Below are 15,479 nucleotides of genomic sequence, written 5' to 3' on the forward strand. Positions count from 1 at the left end.
TCAGTTCTCAATTAAAATGACCAGGGAATCAACACTGGAATAAGGTAAGAAGTAAAGGCAAGTCAATACGAGTCAAACATTTCCAGGTTGTAGCATCATCCACATCATCAAGGGCTCATGGTAAGTGAAAATCTCAAGAAACAGGTCAAAGTCCTAAAGAGAGAGGTTCTACTTCATATACAGTATAGACTACAAATCTAAAGGTCATAGTATAAAATAATCACTCCTATTTAGAAAAGAACCCCATGTATGGCATGTTTTAGGGGAAGTTCCTGACAAGCACACAACTTTATAGCTGCTTGAGGAACTCTTCAAAATGGGAGTTGACGTATAAGTCCAACAGTACTGGCTGCACTGTACAAAGAATAGCATTGTACGTAAAAGTAGCCTGGAAAATGTCAATGATATATGCACGCTATTGAAGACCAGCACATCTCCTTACTTTTATTTAGGAAGCTAAAACTGGAGGTTTTTAGCATTAATAAAGGAGGAAGAGTAACCATAGAAACACAGCATTTATCTTATTTCCATGGTAAGGAAAGCAACTCCTTCCACGGAATGCTTTGAGGTGTTCTGGCAAGTGCTTCTGACTGAAGATCTCACTCCTAAAGATCTCTTGGAACTATTTCAAGCAACGGGAATTCTCTAAAAATAAGAGGCAAGCCGTTCAATAATAAAGGCAAGATTTTGATGAAAAGTTAAGGATACTTACTATAAAGACATGCAAAAAATGTGATGGCAACAGACCAAACCACCCAGTAGTAAAGAGGGAGGGCAGCAAAAGACAAAATCAATGTTCTGACTGCAATAAAAAGGAAAAACTGACAGGTATGGAAAGCCTACTCTTTGCCAAGCACTTGTTACACTTCATTGCATTTAATCCTCATGATCAGCCTGGAAGTATATATACATATGTATTTATTTGTGTCTTTCTTATTGCTTAAGCCATACAGTCATCCCTCATATCTGCAGGGGACTGGTTTCAGGACCCCCCACGGGTACCAAAATCCAAGGATGCTCAGGTCCCTTGTATAAAATGGCATAGTATTTGCATATAACCTACGTACATCCTCCCTGTGTACTTTAAATCATCTCTAGATTACAGATACTATCTAATATAATGGAAATGCTATGTAAATATTTGCAAATACTATGTAAATAGTTGATGGAGTATAGTAAATTCAACTGCATTTTTACTATTTTATCTCCTTCTCCTCTCTCTCAATATATGATAGTTTTACCATTAATTTTCCCCTCTCCTTTGGTTTCCTTTTAAAATTAAAACACCATATCTAAACTTCTATTTCCTGTTCCATCCATTTCCAACAGTGTATCCTGATCCCTTACTTTGCAATATGAGAATATTGTTGCCTCCACACTTTTCTACAATTTCTAATTTTTACTTTTAAAAATATTTAAAATTGAAATCTAGTCGATTTACAATGTTGCATTAGTTGCTGGTGTACAGCGTAGTGATTCCTTTAACTTCTACTTTTGATAGACTTTTTTACATTGTCAAAACTGATGTTATGTACATTTTGCCTCTACTGATAGTTAAATATTTTGAGGTCTGCCTATAGATTAATTCTAATATTGGAAATCAATAAACAGTGTTTATCATGGTCATATAATCATTTTTTTTTATTCAGGGTCCAATTCTTTCTCTCTTGTTCCAAGGTAACAGTACCATTTGCTTTAAAAGAGAATATGCTAGCATCATGTAAGGTCAAACGTACTTTTTCTTAATTCTATCAGTTGCTCAAAATAATAATAAATGTTCTATAGAATTCACTTGTGATGCCATATGGACATAGAGTTTTGTTTGTGGGTAAGTTTTTAATTACAGATTTAATATCTTTAGTAATTAGAGGACTATTCTGATTTTTTGTTTCTTCTTAATATGAGTTTTGAAAAGCTGTGTTTATAGAAATTTGTCCATTTTATCTCAATTTTCACCTTTTTGGCATAAAATTTTTTCACAATATCCTGAAATATCTTTAGTGATGTCTCCTTTTTCATTATAATAACGGCTAGTGTCTATTTTCTAAATCAATCTTGCTTTTATCAACTTAATCTTTTAAAAAGGGAAATTGCTGGATGCCAGTGTTTAAGTCTATTTTACTTTTTTTCAAAGTGATTTTTACCAATTTACACATCCACCAGCAGTATATAAGAGTTCCAGTTGGTCCACATCCCTGCCAAAACCTGGAGTCATCAGTCCTTTTTTTTTCAGCCATGCAGGAGGGTGTGCAATGGTATCTTATTATTTGAATTTGCATTTATCTGATAACTAATCATTTTGAACACCTCTTCATGTGTTTATTTGTCACTTGGGTGTCTTCTTTTGTGAAGTATCCATCTGTATAGTTTGCCCATTTCCTTACTGATTATCCTTCTTTGTAAAAGTTTTTGTTTTTTACGTATTTCATATGTTTTTACACATTTACATGTGTGTTCTTTTTAGATTATCTGTATTGCAAAAATCACCCCTCATCTACTTAGCTTGCCTTTTCACTCTCTTGATGTTGTCATCAGGTCAACCAGTTTCTTAATTTTTAGTTCTGTTTAGCAATTATCATTATTTATTTGTTTATCCTGTCCTATTTATCCATTATGTTTAGTCCTTCTTAAAAATCTTTTCCCATCCCAAAAGCATGAAGATACTTTCCTGTGATTTATTCCAGAAGTTTATTTGGCTTGTCTTCCATATTTACTTATACAGTCCTCCTAGAATTTATCTAGTGTATGATTTCTTTTTTTCAATGTGGATATTCAATTGGTCCAGCACCACTAGTTGAAAAGACCATCTTTTTCTCATTGCACATCATTATCATCTTTGTCATTTAATCAAATGACTATATATTTGGGTCTCTTTGTGTACTTTCTGTTACGTTTCATTTCTCAGTTTGTCTCTCCTTGTGCATGTGGCACATTGACTTTATTACAGTAATTTCATAATTAGTTCCAATGTATGATAGCATAAGTTCTTCAAATTAGCTTTTCTTCAAAATTACTTTGGCTATTTCTGGACTTTTGTATTTTCACATAAATTTCAGAATCAGCTTGTTGAGTTTCACCGCCCCCCCAAAAAAAACTGCTGAAATTTTGATTGAGTCTGCATTTACTCTATAAATCAACTTGCGGAGACTTGCTATCTTAACAATTTTAGTCTTGCAATCTATGACCATGGTGTAAATCTCCACTTATTTAGGTATTTTTACTTTATTTCCATGATGTTTTGTAATTTTATACATAGAAGTTTTGCACATTTTTCGTTAGATAGATGTTTGATATTTTTGATGCTCCTATAAATGGTATATTTAATTTTTCATCTTGAATTCTTTATTGCTAATATACATAAAGATTTTTGTATTAGTCTTTTATCTCGTGTCCTTACTAGGTTAACTTATACATGATAATAGCTTGTAGATTATTTCAAACAGTCTATGTAGAATGACTGTTTTATTCCTTCTTTTCTAATCATTCTACTTTTTTCTTGCTTTATCGTACTGGCTATGACCTCTATTACAATGTTAAATAAAATGGTGACATTAGGTATCTTTGTCTCACTGCTGATCTAAGGAGGAAAACTTCTGATATACCAAAATTAAGTACGATGCTTACTCTCAGTTTTTTTAACATACTTGTTATGGAACAAATTAAGGAACTTTCCTTCTATATCCACTTTGGTAAATTCTTTCCTTTTTAATCGTTACTGGGGTTTGAAGTTTCTCAAAAGCTTTTTCTGAATCTGACATGGTAATCAATTTTTATCCTTTATTCAGTTAATATGGTGAATTGCATTTTATTGATTTTTACAATGTTAAATCAACCCTGCATTGCTGGAATAAATCCAGCTTCCTGTGATGTGTTTTTGGTTTTGTTTTTATAAATTGCTGGATTCAGTTTGCTGATGTTTTGCTTAGGATCGTGTGTCTGTGTTCACTAGAAAAGCCAGCCTGTAATCCTCTTTCCTCGTGCTATTCTTGCCGGGCTTCAGTATCAAGACTATGCCGGTCTCTTAAAAATGAATTGGGATGTATTTTCCTCTTTTTCTATTCTTGGGAAGTTGTAAATTTCTTGCCTAAATTTATTTCCAGCAACTCTTCTTATCGTTTAAATGTCTGTATGAACTGTAGTGACTTCCTTTTCCTTTTTTTGACTCCTGATGCTGATTATGGGGGGGGGGGCTCTCTTTTTTCAGTCTTCAAAGAACTGACTTGCAGAGAACCACGTTTCAGCCTTGTTGATTTTTCTCTATTGTACTGAGGGTTACTATTTTATTAATTTCTGCTCTTATCTTTCTTATTTCCTTCCGTCTACATTCTTGGGTTTAATTTGCTGGAAGTTTTTTTTTTCCCCTCTCATTTTGAACTGGATAGTGAGATTGTTGTTTTTTAAGCTTTCTTCTTGAACATATGGATTTGATGGTTATCCATTTTTCTGTAAGCACAGCATTTGTGGCATTCAACATATTTAGATATGCCCTATTTTTATTTTCATTTAGTGCAAAGTATCATTTTGCTCCACTGGGATTTCTTTTCTGACCCAAGGTTTATTTTAAAATGAATTGCTCAACTTCCAAGTATTTGACGATTTTCCAGAGATTATTTTTGCTTGTTTTCTTTTTAGTTTAATTCCACTTTGTAAGAGAACATGATTTCAACCCTTTCAAATTTGTTGGGCCTTATGACCTAGCAAATTATCAATTTTGGTAAAATCTGGCATATGTGACTTGAGAAAAAGCATATTTTACCCTTGTAAGGTGCATTGTTAATTAGGTTAGTTTTGTTCATCACATCATTCACATTTCCTAATCCTCTTCAGTTATATATAATCAATTATAAAACACATCTATTTACAGTTTAATTTACATTATTATTTTGTCAGTTTTTGAATTTCCATTTGATATATTTTTTAAGGGTCTAGTACTCTGGTAAAAATTCTTTATTTTGATTTCAATGTTTTTTAACATAATAATCTCCATTACTTTTAAGTACTTGTCTGATCAATATCTGAGTCATGAATGCGTCCATGTAGTATTTTATTTAACGTTAGACATTGAGATTTTTAAAATGTATGGCCTCGGACTCTATTCTTTTTCTTCAAAGAGGCTTTCCCTTACCCTCTGTGAGGCATCTAAAATGGGATCAGATGCGTTCAACCCAGTCGGGAATTGAGTCGACCTGAGGTGGAGTTGGGACTTTTACAAGGCTTGGTTTACCCATAGGCTGGGTGTAGCCTCCAGGGAGTCCGAGTGACTTTCTGTGGGACCCCCTTCCCTTTTTGGCAGACTCTGAAAACCAAGTTCTGTTTCCCAAGCATCATGAGACTCTTGACAATTCCACCCTGTGTTTCATTGTTTTCTGCCTGGTTTCCTAGACTTTGCCCTGAACAGCTTAAGATCTGTTACGTACAGAGGAAAAAATGATGCCAGATGCTGAGCTTTCCTCAATAACTCTTTTCTCTGGTCCCTCAAGTCCTGGCTGCTTTGGTGGGAATATGGGTCAGTTACAGAGGCCAAATCCACTCTATGGTTTGAAAAGAAAACCCAAAATGTTTAGGATGATTTTCCATTTATTAATGCTCTTCCTGTTGCATCATTACAAAGATCAGCAAACTCAAGGTCCTTTTTATTTAACACCACAATTCCTAGAATATAGGCGGTTTAGTGTTTCTTTCAGAAATCTCATTTAGTAGAGATCTAGATCTTTGCCACTATGAATTTCACTGGACTATCCACTGTCAGGCAAACTGTGAACTTGGGATTTAAAATCATTGTACTAAGTTGCTTTCTTTTCATCGATTATTTGTGGCCAACTCACTCCCTATTAATCCCCACTGAGTTACATGGCTTTAGAGGTGCTTGATCAAAATTGGAAACAAAAGCCTTGGAGTGGCTGTACATTTTCCCAAAGTCAATTATTTCATGAGTCTAATTCCATCCAAATTTATTTTGGAAAAAAATGTCTTTTTAAAATAAGCTTTAAAATAATCACAAGGGGAAAATAGTTTTTAAGCAATCCCTTCTTGTGAATTAAAAACTCAAGTCAAACCTTGGCGATCAATCAGAGGCTGTGATTTTTCTATCTGGAGAGTTGGTAATATTTGTTAAAAAGTGGAATATACAAGAGATTCAGGATTTTTTAAAAAAATCAACACATTCTGAAATACAGCTCAGCAGGGAGCAGATTCTGAGCTAAGATTTTTTAAGACCTTTATGATATGACTTTTCAAGTTTATTATGAAGCCACTTTTTAAAAATCTAAACATTTCATCAACAGTCTCAGTGAATTTCAATGTATTGATAAGTCATAGACTGTTTTTGTTCTTCTGGGTCCTATCACACAAAATTGTTTTAGAGCGAAAATTGATAGAAATCCAATGTGGCTGGGTAACAAATGAATTCATTATATTGAAGGTGAATACATGCCTTCATTTAGAATACATAATTTAAACCAAACATGACGCTATGAAAATTAACATTTGTTTTTCCTCAATATTGGGACCCAGAGTAGGACTCTCCACTCTTATTTTCCGGTTACAATAACACGAATAGATACTGATGTGGCCTATTATCTCAGCAATAATGCATATTACAACAAGCCATTATTTATTAGCAGTAGAATGTTTCCCCAGGGCTTAATTTAGAATGCCTAAAATGAGATAACAAAAATCTCAGTCTTGGAAGTGATCCTCTGTGTAGTTACTGTTTGCGGACACTTTTATGTCTTCACAGCAGTTTAAGATCCTTAATTGGCTGGGTCTTTGAAATGAAGGCATATGGTGCAGTACCAAGATCTTGGAAGGCTGACGTGAACGAACACGTGCAGAATCGGAAGCCAGGCTTCTTGGAATGGTTGGTAGGTTTTAGTTCAGAAGTAGAAGTGTTCACTGTCTGTGGCAACGTAGTTTGGTGCAGCCACTATGGAAAACAGTACGGAGATTCTTTAAACAACTAAAAATAGACTGAACATGTAATGCAGCAATCCCACTCCCAAGCATATAACCAGAGGAAACTCTAATTCGAAATGCACCTCCAATGTTCACAGCAGCACTATTTACAGTAGCCAAAACATGGGAGCAACCTAAATATCCATCCACAGATGACTGGATAAAGAAGTTGTTCCACACACAATAGAATACTACTAAGCCATGAAAAAGAGTAAAATAATATCATTTGCAATAACATGGATGGACCTGGAGAATGTCATACTAAGTGAAGTAAGCCAAAAAGAGAAAGACAAAATACCATATGATATAATTTACATGTGGAATCTAAAAAAATGACGCAAATGAACATATTTATAAAACAGAAACAGACTCCCAGACATAGAAAATGAACTTACAGTTCCCAAAGGGGAAGCAGGGAGGAGGGAAGGATAAATTGGGAGTTTGGGATTATCAGATACAAATTACTATATATAAAATTGTATATACTATATATAAACAACAAGAAACTACTGTACAGCACAGGGAACTATATTCAATACTTCATAATACCTATAATGAAAAAGAATATGAAAAAGAACATATACATGTGAATCACTATGCTATACATAATTAACACAGCACTGTAAACCAACTATACTTCAATTTAAAAAAAGAAGTCGATGAGTTCATTTCTTGCATGCTCCGTGGTACCCCTGGGACGTCTGGACGTCCTGCTGCCTTAGCAGCTTTCGCCCACGCCCCAGGATTCTACAGGCAGATAAGAAAGGCTGGGCTTGGATGCGTTAGTTAATCCTCCCAACTTTGCTCTTTCATGATCAGGGCTCAAACGTCAGGTCTAGTCAGACGGAGTTGGGGTGGGGGAAGTCATGGTGCAAAACCTGGCTGATCCCATGGGTTAGGGCAGGTTGTCCTGGAAGATGTGAGCACTAAGTGAGCTAAATCTACTTTAGACTTGACGAGCAACAGAGGGATCTGATTCCTGCAAATTCTTGTGGCAGCAAGGCAAGCTTCCAGTCCCGAAAAGGCAGAGGCAGGCAGGAGGTCAGGGATGCAGGGGTAAGATAAGGATGCAGGTCTGGAACTTCTGAGTCACAGGTGTGGCCTCATCGAAAAAACCCTGTGAAGAATCCACTTACCAGACTCGGGAGTGCAAGATCGGAGGGAATTGGAGCCAGGCTGGCCCAATGCTGAAGCCCCAGCATGATACCTGAGTGCCTCCTACAGAAACAGAACTGATCACGGAGCCTGGGGCAGGGCTGGGTCTCCGGGGTGTCACTAAGTGGTCCCAGCTGTGGGACATGGGGCTTTAAGAGCAGGAAATTCCTTGGTCATGGCATCCTTCTTTATTCTAGCGAGCTTTTCTGTGGACTTCTTTATTCCTTTCCAGGACTCTGAATTTTGGAGATTAATCAAGTTCTAGAGGCAGTTTTTGACGTGATTACCAGGTACGTTCTCGTGACCCCTACCAGATGCTCAGCAGAGGACCAGGTATCCCCTTCAGGGCGTGGCTGCAGGTATGCCTAGGTCTTACAGATGGCCCGGGGGCTTTTATTCCCCACTCTGGGCTGCCTTTCAATCTGCTGACCAAGGACAGTCATGACTGGAAGTCCCCCATGACTGAACTAAAATCCTCAGGCTTCCAAACACTGAAATAAATTTCCTTAATGGAACTGTTGGCTAAGGGAGAAAGCATCTATAGAATTCTTGCTCATACTGCTATCCAAAGCTCTCTTCTCTGATTCCAAACTCCAGGCTCTCAGTAGATTGCTTCATTATTTGGAAAGCTGTGGAACCAGCAGGTGGTCAGCTCAGCCCAGTCTAAGCACGCTGCAGCCCAATCCTGCCCACGTCCACACACATCTATGCCTTAGCCGACCTGTCCCTTCAGGACCACTCGCTCAGCTCAACACATCCTCTCTCTCTCTAATTTTATTTTTTATTGAAGTGTAGTTGATTTACAATGGTAGTTTCAGGTGTGCAGCAAAGCAATTTAGTTATACATATACATATATATTTTCTTTTCAGATTCTTTTCCATCATAGGCTATTACAAGAAATTGAATCCAGTTCCCTGTGCTCTATAGTAGGTCCTTGTTGTTTATCTGTTTTATATACAGTAGTGTGTGTCTGTTAATCCCAAACTCCTAATTTATCCCTCCCCTGCCCTTTCCCCTTTGGTAACCATAGTTTGTTTTCTAGGTCTGTGAGTCTATTTTTGGTTTGTAAATAAAATTTGTATCATTTTTTTACATTCTCTGTCTAGCTTATCTGGAGAAAACTGTAATTTGAAAAGACACATGCATCCCAACGTCTGCAGCAGTTCTATTTACAATAGCCAAGACATGGAAACAACCTAACTGTTCATTGACAGATGACTGGATAAAGAAGATGCGGTATACACACACACACACACACACACACACAATGGAATACTACTCAGCCATAAAAAGCATGAAATCCTGCCATTTGCAGCAACATGGATGGACCTGGAGATGATTATATTAAGTGAAGCCAGTTAGAGAAAGACAAATATCACATTGATAGCATTTATATGTGGAATCTAAAAAAAAAATGATACAAATTTCAACACATCCTCTCTTGCCCAGCCTCCTTAGTCCAGGATATCAGAGTGGTGACTTGGAAAGAAGAGGTACAAGCAAGCTAAGAGAGTCTGGGACCCAGCGAAAGAGGACCTGCATGGCAGAGAAGCATGTTCGTGTGAACTGGTGGGGACAGCCGTGGGGGCTCAGCTGTGAGTGAAGAGACATCCAGCAAAGGAGCAAGCTGATGTTCAGAAGACAGACCCACAAGGAGCACAGTGTAGGGGCAAGGATGGTCTTCAGGGCTTCGCAAACCCTACACGGAGTTTCAGTGCCTCCATTGACTCTCCATTAATTCATCCATTCAACGTGTACTACAGCCTGCCACATGCCCTGGTGCTGCCCTGGACGTGTGCCAGGCCCAGGTTCTGACAGCAGAGCGGGCTTCCTGAGCAGAAGTCAGAAGAGGACGCAGTAAGGAAATTGCTATTTAAGTATTCACCACGTGCTGGGCACTTTCAGACTGAGCAGTTCGTTGACTCCTCAGAACGATCCTGTGGGTATGACTCTCCCCAGCTTTGAAGAACAGCGAAGAAAGTCCATTTCATGGAAGTCGGGGGAAGAAGAGTAAAACCGGAGGGAAGCTGGTCATCCACGGGACCTGCACGAGGGGCCACCTCTGAGTCTCTGCTCGCTTGGCTGTGAAACGGGGAATTCTACCCGCCCTGGAGGAGAGCTGTGAGGAGGAAGTTGCATTAAACAGCAAATATGAAAGTCCCTCCCAGAAGTGTCGCACCTGGCAAGTGCTCGTTGGGTGCACATCCTCTGCCTTCACATCGCAAGTCATTCAAGAGCAGAGGCTGGCGGAGCACAGGGATGATGACCAGGGTGACATATAGCAGCCCTGAGCTGACCAGAGTGGGCGTGGGACACCCAGAGCTCGGCCACCAATCCTGGGGGGACTGGAAAGCCAAGGCAGGAGGGAGCAGAAAGCGGGACGTTCGAGAGTAGCACAAAGCAGAAGCCCCGTCACTCTGTCCGCGGCGGGAGGTTAGCCGTCCGGTCAGGCGACAAGAGCGTCTGCGTTTCCGCGGGGCCTGGAGCATCAGCCTGGCAAGAAGGAGGTCGTGGTCACAATTCATTGCTCCCGTGGTCCCATCTCCGGGAGTGATGGCTCTTGGTTTTTCCTCCCATGACTCAGTGACTATTCAGCTGTTTCCACCTGTCTCCAGCCTTGTGTCCCAGGTCCCAGGGGCTGAACTTCTGTGTCTGGGAGGCTGTCCTCTCCCCACTGATGTCAGCTACACTCTCTGGTGCTGAGTCATCCGGAGTCGGGAGCCCCTGGAACTGCCCGACGAGTCACCGGAGACGTAAGTTGCAGAAGTGGTCCCAGGAGGGGAGGAAGTGAAGGGACACGCAGCACCAGACACCACCTTCAGGGCCCCCGACCCTGCACAGGACATGGTGGTCTCAGCCTGTCTGCCTCTCACACACACACGCACACACACGCAGGCATGTACGAACTTAACAAGTCATGGACACGGTGTCATGGTCTCCGGGCCACACTGCTCCGTGTGAAAGCTCTTCTTGCCCTTGGCTTCTGAATATGATGATTGTTTCCATCTCAAGAATGAAGGTGACTCCAGACTCAAGCTTAAAAATAGGACTTCTCTGTTTCTGACTCCTGTTCACCAATTACACTGTAACTGAAGAGCAGGGGAGAAAGTTTGTTTTGTTTCTGCGTAATTCAGGTCAGAGGGCCTGGCCAGAACTGGCACCCTCTCTTGGTTTGAACTCCTACCCAGAACCCATCCTGGGAAAGTCTCTTCCCCAAACACCCACCAGGCTCACTCTAATTTGTTACTTGAACCCGTTGTGCAAACTTAATTGTACATCAGCCTTAACTGAACCCACTGGAGTTACTGAATTGTAATAATTTTACAGAGAAAAAGAAAAGAGAATTCAGTTTGCACAAAACATCAGCAGAAAAAGGTTTCTGGATACGGAATCAGAAAGGATGTGGAGGTAGATAAGATGTGTCAGTAATAAACTGGGAATACTTGAGGGGGTGGGTCCAGGGATAGCAGTTACCAAAGACCCAGGAAGCCTTCCCTTCTTCATTCAGGACACCATTCGCCACTTTTCTGAATTCACATCCTTCCACTTGATCACAGCTTAGCTGAAACCCTTCTTTGATCATCTCTGTCATGAATAACTTCGACCTTTCCAGAACTCCCCCTGTCCCTCTTCTATCTTTCTCTGAGTTAACATGCACTGGGGCAGAATCGTAGGATCTGACAATTTGGGGGAACTTCTTTAGGAGAAATAATTGGAACTGATTAATCCAAAATAAGACATGAAAAATGAATATTTTAGAAAACAAATCACAAAATTAACTCTTAACTGAATCGATACAACACACATTGTGAAATCTAGAAAAATAATATTTTCATTGAATAACTACCTATCAGTTACTTAATTGTAATATTCTTATAGATAAAAAGGAAAGAGAATTCAGTTTTTCTTCTATAACGGTTGGGCACAATTTTATGATTGTTGACAATTAGAATGAATGAAACATACAACATCACATGGAGACGTCCTTACCCTTTGTAGCACTGCCATCTGGTTGTGCCTAGATACCTAAAATTATAGTATTTTGTGCGACTACAAACAAACAAACAAAAGTATGATACATATATAATTGTGTAACTACTTATATACTGTGTTACTGAGAGCACTCCTGACTTCAGAAAGTTCTGTTTTGATCAGGCACTGCTGTGAACCAAATCCTCTGTTTATAGTTTTACATGTCTGATTAGGAGAATTTCCCACAGATGAGCATCGGGCTCCATTCACTTCAAACCTCGTGTCTCCTCCAGGACCCACCTACTTCCTGTGCTGAGTGCCACGGGGCCTGTTCCAGTCGTGATAAAGCCTCTGTTCTGAGCCCACATCAAGTCCCCGTGAATCAGCCCAGCGGGTGGTGAGACGGTTCTGGAAATCACTGCTACCCTGGTGCGCGTGGCAATCAGTTCATTTCACAATGCGGTGTCTGTGAGCTCCAAACACACGTTTCCATCAACTCAACTAGACGTGCCCTCCACCCAACTTCTCCTTTGCTGGGTCTTAAAAATGTCCTTGGCCATTTCAGCAATGGAAAAAGTAAGAAGTGAGAGACAGTTTAAAAATAAAACACTCAATGGAATACCACTCTGCCTTAAAAAAGAATAAAATAATGCCATTTGCAGCAACATGCATGGACCTAGGGACAGTCATTCTAAGTGAAGTAAGACAGAAAGAGAAAGAAAAATACCATATGATATCACTCATATGTGGAATCTAAAAAAGAAAAAGGACACTATGAACTCATCTACAAAACAGAAACAGACTTGCAGACTTAGTAAACAATCTTATGGTTACCCAGGAAAGTGGGTGGGAGGGGATAAACTTGGGAGTTTTGAGATTTACAAATGTTAGCCACTATATATTAAAATAGGTTTTAAAAAAAAGTTTCTTCTGTATAGCACAGGGAACTATCTTCAATATCTTGTAATAACCTTTAATGAAAAAAATATGAAAATGAATATATGTATATATATGCATGACCAGGACACTGTGCTGTACACCAGAGATTGACACATTGTAACTGACTATACTTCAGTTAAAAAAAAAAAACCTCACTTTTTCAAATTTTACCAAAACGTATGGCCACCTACGTGTATTGAGGTTGGAAAGGACCTGGTAAATGAGGGGCACTGACACTTGATTGTCATTCACCTCATGCTAAATCTGTCTCTTCCTGAACTTTGTCTCACAGTAATTTATGTCCTCACCTAACTGCATCTATATCTGAGAGCATTTTTACATTTCCAGTTTCTGATAAGAGTTCCTTTCACATAGAAGCAACTCAGTAAGTTTTGAGGAATTGATTACTTCACATATGTTGATGGGCAAGTTAGAGAAAGTTGATCTCTGTTGTGACATGAGTAAGTGTGCAGAGAAGTCCGGGCCATCATGGTCAAGGGTGTGCCTTCCCCTTGGAGAGGGCACCAGTCAGCAGTTTTCATCCTGAGTTTGTCTGGAGTCCCAGGGTTTCTTCCACTGTCTCAAGAAGTCAAAGACTGCTTGGTGAGGATTTTTTTAACGATCATAACTTATTAGTGTAAATAACAAACTTGTTACTATGACTTACAATAAGAGATTGGTTAAATGGAAATGGAAAAACACCCATGGTATATCATTAAGTGGGAAAAAAAAACCTACCACTCCAAAATCATCACCAGCACAAACCTCTCCAAGCAGAACTTTGTCCTTCTGGCTGGCCTGCTCAAGTCGCCCTACAGCCTCTCTGTCCCCTGTGACCTTGATGAAACTTACATCCACGGACCTCTCCCCCTGCTCCTGACCTTTCACCACATCCCTCCCATCCAGCTGGGAGTCCATGGCCCATTATCTCAACTATTCTCCTGCAAATACTCTAAACTCCCTTGGCCCTTGTATCTTTGCTTCTTTTTTGCCCATTTTTTTTTTGTGGTAAAATACACAAAACATAAAACTCACCACCTTATTTATTTTTAAGTGCACAATTCAGCAGCATTAACTTCATTCACGATGCTATGCAACCATCACCAGAATTCTTTGCATCTTGCAAAACTGAAACTCTGCACCCAGTAAACACTAAACCCCCACTCCCCTCCCTGCCCGTCCCTGGAAACGGCTATCCCGATTTCCGCCACTGTGACTTTGACTGCTCTAGGTACCTCACATAAGTGGAATCGTACAGTATTTGTCTTTTGGTGACTGCCGTGTTTCACTGAGTATAATTTTTCCCCAGTTATTTTGGAGCTTATTTAAACTAAGAGCAAAAAAAGTCACAATATTTTCAAATATTTTCATGCAGTACATACATGTTTCTTTAAATAACAATTGTGATAAATAGCAGAAAGAATTAAGGAACGTTGCACAATGTCCCAAACACTTTTTGAAACACCATACTTGCCAATACATACAGGCATTCCTTAGGTGGGAATAGGAATGCAGCTTAGAAAAGAAAGAGAAAAAAATCATACTGGAAGGACTCAATTTCTTTAAAATCACTGAGCAAGAAAAGCAGCATCGAACTTCCAGACTGACATAACATTGCTTAGGCAGGTTGATCCATGTTGTCACGTAGATCAGAATTTCCTTTCTTTTCAAGGCTAAGTAAGACACCTGTTAGCTAGAATGTTTGTCTCTCTCTCTCTTTTTACATTTTCTATATCTTTATTGATATTTCCATTTTGTTCATACATCATTTTCTTGACTTTCTACTCATTTTCCTTTAGTTCTTTGAGCATTTTTAAGACAGCTTCTTTAAATCTTTATCTAGTAGGTCTACCATCTGGTGTTTCCCTGGGATGGTTTCTGCTGGTTTATTTATTTTTTTCCCTTTGTATGGGCCATACTTCTGTTTCTTTGCATTCTTTGCGATTTTTTGTTTAAAGCTGGACATTTGCATATAATGATGAGGCAGTTCTGGAAATCAGACTCTCCCACTTCCCCAAGGTTTGGTGATTTCCCTCTCTCTGTCTCTGTCTCTGTCTCTCTCGTTATAGGCCGTCTCCATACTGAGGGTCAGCCTGAGATGTAAGCAGAAACTCCTCAGGTCTTTTCTGAGTCTATCCTGTCCCTGAATGTGTGTGGTGACTTTCTAATTGTCCCATAGGCGCAGTTGCTTTTGAATGTTCTAGTCTTTAGTGTCCAGCCCAAAACAAGGGTACAAAGAGAAAAATTAAGGTGGGGGCAGTAGGCACCAGCCCTTTAAATGCCCTGGAAGTCACTTCAGCCAGAGCAGGAGGGGCTTGCAACAATGCCCGCTCACCTCTTTGTCTGCACCTTTATGATCTGATGCAACAATCAGCAATCAGGGCACAGGTTCCCTGGCTCCTGAAAACTGCACAAGCTGCTCCAGGAACACATGCAAGGCTGCTTGCTGAGGGGTCGG

General features: G+C 39.5%; 1 long non-coding RNA gene across 1 annotated transcript in view; it reads right to left on the bottom strand.

Moving 5' to 3' along the window:
• Positions 1–5,559: 5,559 nt before the first annotated feature.
• The window catches only part of LOC116661491, a 63,123-nt gene continuing 53,203 nt past the window's right edge, over positions 5,560–15,479 (bottom strand). The window contains exon 4 of the long non-coding RNA XR_004317367.1: positions 5,560–6,925. This is a non-coding gene — a long non-coding RNA (uncharacterized LOC116661491). The remainder of the gene's footprint in view (positions 6,926–15,479) is intronic.

Source organism: Camelus ferus, chromosome 35 (genome assembly GCF_009834535.1).
Source record: "Camelus ferus isolate YT-003-E chromosome 35, BCGSAC_Cfer_1.0, whole genome shotgun sequence".
Lineage (NCBI taxonomy): Eukaryota > Metazoa > Chordata > Mammalia > Artiodactyla > Camelidae > Camelus > Camelus ferus.